This window comes from Lathyrus oleraceus, chromosome 6, assembly GCF_024323335.1.
Source record: "Lathyrus oleraceus cultivar Zhongwan6 chromosome 6, CAAS_Psat_ZW6_1.0, whole genome shotgun sequence".
Taxonomy (NCBI): Eukaryota; Viridiplantae; Streptophyta; class Magnoliopsida; order Fabales; family Fabaceae; genus Lathyrus; species Lathyrus oleraceus.
This window is the reverse complement of record NC_066584.1, coordinates 81098490-81104637: the sequence shown is the minus strand read 5'-3', so window position 1 is coordinate 81104637 and position 6148 is coordinate 81098490. Positions and strand designations below refer to the sequence as shown.

The 6148-nt window shown below is 39.4% G+C and overlaps 1 non-coding gene across 1 annotated transcript; it reads right to left on the bottom strand.

Annotated features, from left to right (window-relative positions):
• Positions 1-1527: 1527 nt before the first annotated feature.
• Positions 1528-1634, bottom strand: LOC127099821 (small nucleolar RNA R71). The gene has a single exon (XR_007794288.1). It is a non-coding gene; the product is annotated as a small nucleolar RNA R71 (small nucleolar RNA).
• Positions 1635-6148: the final 4514 nt, after the last annotated feature.

Genomic DNA, 6148 nt, shown 5'->3' with positions numbered 1-6148 from the left:
TATTTGCTTGAGATGAGTCTGTTTATGCACGATAATTATTTAAGTTCGTTTAGCATGTCTGGCTAATTCGCCTAGATATCGGTATGTAGAGTAAGCGGAATAAGGGATCAAAACTAAGTCGGTTTAATTAAATTTGAAATTAAAATCACTCTTTTTACGGTCTCAGTTTACAGATTTGATAACAAAGTTCTTATACGAGAGTAAAGGACATAAAGAGGTTAAAATCAATAGAGCGAAAGTTTGAGGTTTTAACTGGACAGTGTAAATTGGACATTAATTCTAGATCAGGGCGAGAGCAATTTTTAGAGTTAATTAAATTCTAATCTTTTCCAAAAAGTATTTTTAAAGATTGAATGTGAGGACGAGAGTTAAGCATTCGAATTTAATTATATAACCTAAATCAACAGAGCGAGAGTTTGAGATAAGGGTGTTTAAACGGTTAGTGTTTTCTTAAAAAGAGTTTCTACGGACTTTATTGCTTTCAAAAAATGGTTTTTGACTTAATTATAAGTGACAGCTACGTTAACATAAAATCATGGTTTATTCAACAGAGCGAGAGTTTGAGATAGAACTTTTAATCAATAAAGTCAACTGAAATGATTTATTTTAAAACCAAGAAACCGACAAAGAATTGATTCCCTAATTACGACGAACTACATACCGATATCCGTTTATTTGATATTTAATTTAGATTCTATTTTTAGTTTTAGCTTTTCCCCAAACAATCAAACATTATCCACCTTAGCTTTACGAAGTAACCTTAGATAACGGTATATCGATTCATAAGTCCCTGTGGGATCGATATCTTTTAAAACTACGCGATAGAACTGTGCACTTGCAGTTTATACCCCAAATTCGACTCATAAAGTCGCGATCAAGTTTTTGGCGCCGTTGCCGGGGATTTTTGTTTAGTCGATATCGTAACTCTTCCGTTACGCTGTAGAGACTAAGGCTTTTCTTTTTCTTTTCTTTCTATCGTCGATTTGTATGCCACACACTCGCTCACAAGGCGAACCGTTCTACTTACGAATCAATGATATCGAACTATATCTCCGAGTCTTACGACGAATTCGGGAATATCGTGCTGCAAACAACCTCCCTCCTATCGAACTTCCTGATTTCAAAAACATTTTCCCTTCGATACCCGAGATGGCAGAACCAGCTTGTGCTCTTAGAGATTACGCCGCTCCATCACAAGATGAGCCGCATTCAAGTATTGCTCCGCCCGCAATCGAAGCAAACAACTTCGAACTTAAACCTTCGTTGTTGCAGGCAGTACAACAGAACCAATTCTCTGGAAATCCTACCGAGGATCCAAACCTTCATTTATCCGTATTTGTCCAATACGCTGATACTGTTAAAGCTAATGGTGTCACTTCAGAGGCAATTCGACTTCGTCTTTTTCCTTTCTCATTAAGAGATAGCGCTAGAAGATGGCTTCAGTCTCTCCCTTCCAACTCTATCACCACATGGAACGAGTTGAAGAAAGTTTTTCTTGCCCGATATTTTCCGCCAAGCAAAACAGCTATGTTAAGAGCCCAGATAAATGGATTTAAACAGAAAGATAACGAGTCTCTTTTCGAAGCATGGGAAAGATACAAAGACATGATGAGACTTTGTCCACACCATGGTTTAGAAGACTGGTTAGTAATTCACACATTCTATAATGGTCTCTTGTACAACACAAGGTTAACAATAGACGCCGCTGCAGGTGGTGCACTAATGAACAAACCTTATGCTGATGCTTACCAGCTTATCGAAAGCATGGCCCAAAACCACTATCAGTGGGGAACCGAACGAACAATGGTGGAAAAACCCCAAACGAAAACCGGCATGTACGAGATAAGTAACCTTGATCATGTTAATGCAAAAGTGGATGCTCTGGTCTAGAAAATTGAAAGTTTAAATGTATCACCTCCAACCGCCGTGGTTGCTATAACTCAGAATTGCAAAGTCTGTGGAATCCAAGGTCACACTCCTATAGATTGTCAACTCTTAACAGGAATCCAAGCAGAACAAGTAAACTATGCTCAAGGAAGCCCCTACTCGCATACCTATAACTCAAATTGGAAGAACCATCCAAACTTTTCATATAAGAGTAATAATGCTTTGTACGCACCTGGACAGTCTCCAAATCAAGCCCCAGTTATACCTCCGGGATATCAGAAGCCGAACCCATCTACACATAGCAATAACGCCCCTAGGAAATCCAACTTGGAAATCATGATGGAAAACTTTATAGCTTCTCAACAACAAACCAATAAAGATTTCTTAAACCAGAATGTACACACTGGTGAACAAATTAAACAACTAGCAAGTAAAGTAGATGCCCTGGCTACCCATAACAAAATGCTGGAAACACAAATATCACAAGTAGCTCAACAACAAGCGCCTACTGCTGCCCCAACTGGTACATTTCCTGGACAGCCCCAACCTAACCCGAGAAGCCACGCTCATGCAATCATATTAAGAAGTGGAACGGAAGTGGAAGGACCATCTGATCCAAGGATAGAAAACCAAAACCCTAAAAAGTCAACTGAGGAAGAAAATAGACCTAAGGAAAAGGAAGAGAGTAATAAGGAAACCATAGAAAAGAAGGAACCTTATGTACCTCCACCACCTTATAAACCACCTATCCCTTACCCTCAAAGGCTTGTTAAAACCAAAGATGCGGGCCAATTTAAAAAATTTGTTGACCTCCTTAAACAATTAAACGTTACAATCCCGTTTACAGAAGCTATTACGCAAATGCCCTCATACGCCATGTTCTTAAAAGAAATTCTTTCTAATAAAAGGAAACTTGAAGATAGCGAAACCGTTACACTCCCTGCCGAATGTAGCGCTATAATCCAGAACATGCCTCCTAAACTCAAGGATCCGGGTAGTTTCTCTATACCCTGTCACATAGGAAAATTTGTCATCGACAAAGCCTTATGCGATTTAGGAGCCGGAATTAGTGTTATGCCTTTATCCATATGCAAGAGACTGGAAATGGGAGAATTAAGACCAACCAAAATGTCTGTGCAACTAGCAGATCGTTCTGTTAGATACCCTGTAGGAATTCTTGAAAACATTCCCGTACGCATAGGTCAATTCTACATCCCAACTGATTTTACAATTATGGACATTAGAGAAGATGATATTACACCCATTATACTGGGAAGACCGTTCTTAGCAACTGCCGGTGCAATCATAGACGTAAAACGAGGACGACTCACCTTCGAAGTAGGAGAAGAGAAAATTGAGTTCATTCTTTCCCAATTTTTGAAAGCACCTGCAATAGAAGATACATGTTACTTCATGGATATCATCGATGAATGCATAAAAGAAACAGAGTTAGAAAAGGACAAATCATCCGACTATCTTGTAGAAGACAAACTTAACCAATGTTTAGCAATAACACCGGACCCTACGCAGTGTCTTAAGAAACCAACCCTAGATCTGAAAACACTTCCCAAAAATCTGAGATATGAATTCCTAGACTTAGAACTTGAACGACCTGTGATAGTTAATGCTGACCTAGGAAGACTCGAAACAGAAAAACTCCTGCATATCTTAAGAAAATATCCAACCGCACTAGGTTACAACATCACCGATCTTAAAGGAATAAGTCCTTCTATTTGTATGCACCGCATCATGCTAGAAGAAGACTGTAAAACTTCTAGAGAACACCAGAGGAGACTAAATCCGATCCTGAGTGAGGTAGTGAAGAAGGAAATAACCAAGTTATTAGAGGCAGGTATCATATATCCTATATCTGATAGCCAATGGGTTAGTCCTGTACACGTAGTACCAAAGAAAGGTGGTATAACAGTCATTGAAAATGAAAAAGGAGAAACTATAACCAAACGAATCGAATCGGGATGGAGAATGTGCATTGACTATAGGAAACTAAACAAAGCAACCCGAAAAGATCATTTCCCTTTACCATTCATTGACCAGATGCTAGAGCGATTGGCAAAACATTCACATTTCTGTTATCTAGACGGTTATTCAGGCTTCTTTCAAATACCAATTCACCCTGATGACCAAGAAAAGACAACATTCACGTGCCCTTTTGGTACCTTCGCTTATAGACGAATGCCGTTTGGCTTGTGTAATGCTCCTGCAACTTTTCAAAGATGCATGATGGCAATTTTCGCCGATTTTCTCGAAAACATCATGGAAGTATTTATGGATGACTTTTCCGTATGCGGACAAAGTTTTGAAGAATGCCTTGAAAACCTAGAAAGAGTTCTTGAGCGATGTGTAAAAGTAAACCTAGTACTTAATTGGGAAAAATGCCACTTTATGGTACAAGAAGGAATTGTTTTAGGACACATTATATCAAATAGAGGAATTGAAGTAGACAAAGCCAAAATAGAGGTAATCGAAAACCTTCAACCCCCTAAAACCGTGAGAGAAGTACGAAGCTTCTTAGGACACGCCGGTTTTTACCGACGATTCATCAAAGACTTCTCTAAAATAACTAAACCTTTAACCGGACTATTGATGAAAGATGCCGAATTCATATTCGACAATAACTGTTTAGAAGCATTTCAAACGCTTAAGCAAGCATTGATCTCCGCGCCCATAATGCAGACACCCGACTGGAATGAACCATTCGAAATAATGTGCGATGCCAGCGATTACGCTGTAGGTGCTGTTTTAGGACAACGAAAGGATAAAAAGCTTCATGTTATATATTACGCAAGTAGAACTCTAGATGAAGCACAGATGAATTACGCCACAACCGAGAAAGAACTCCTAGTAGTTGTGTTTGCGCTAGATAAATTTTGTTCTTACTTAGTCGGAGCCAAAATAATAGTTTACACTGACCACGCTGCTATCAAATACCTCTTAACAAAAAAGGATGCTAAACCTAGACTCCTAAGATGGATCTTGTTGCTACAAGAGTTCGATTTGGAAATCAAAGACAAGAAAGGAACTGAAAACGTAGTAGCAGACCACCTCTCTAGACTTGAGAACCTTGAACCGGAAAGAACATCAATTAATGATGATTTCTCGTACGATAAACTTATAGCTACTTTGGAAGAGAATAACTCTGACAAGCAAGTAGAAACCACCTTAGCTATATCTGTTACACCATGGTACGCTGATCTCGTCAACTATTTAGCTGCCGGAATAGTTCCACCTACTTTATCCTACCAGCAGAAGAAACGATTCTTCTATGACATAAAACATTATTACTGGGATGATCCCTTACTTTTCAAAAGAGGCCCCGATGGTATTTTCCATCGATGCATACCCGAAGAAGAGGTAGAAAATATAATCCAACACTGCCACTCCGCTCCTTATGGTGGACACGCAAGTACATCCAAGACCTGCTCTAAAATCCTACAATCCGGTTTTTATTGGCCAAGTATATGGAAGGGCGTACATGCGGCTATTAAGGAATGTGACAGATGTCAACGCACAGGAAACATATCTAGACGTGACGAGATGCCACAAAAAGGTATTTTGGAAGTAGAGATTTTCGACGTGTGGGGGATAGACTTCATGGGACCTTTTCCATCCTCTTTCGGTAACAAATACATACTCGTGGCGGTAGACTACGTTTCAAAATGGATCGAAGCTATAGCTTCCCCAACAAATGACACCCGAGTAGTAACTAGACTCTTTAAGAAAATAATATTTCCGAGATTTGGCCTCCCAAGAATAGTAGTCAGTGATGGTGGATCACATTTCATATCCAAGGTACTCGAAAAACTTCTGTTTAAGTATGGCGTAAGGCATAGAGTAGCGACACCTTACCACCCTCAGACCAGTGGGCAAGTGGAAGTGTCCAACAGAGAGATTAAACAAATATTAGAAAAAACAGTCGCCACTTCAAGGAAAGATTGGTCATTAAAATTACCAGAAGCTTTATGGGCGTATCGAACTGCTTATAAAACCCCCATAGGGACGACCCCATTTAAGCTCATTTATGGAAAATCCTGCCATCTCCCGGTAGAATTAGAACATAAAGCCTATTGGGCTATTAGAAATCTGAACTTAAACTATAAGGCCGCCGGTGAAAAGAGAATCCTTGACATAAACGAATTAGAGGAACTCAGAAGAGACGCCTATGAAAATGCCAGAATCTACAAAGAAAGAACAAAACAATGGCATGACAAGCGTATATCAAGGAAAATCTTCCAGCAAGGCG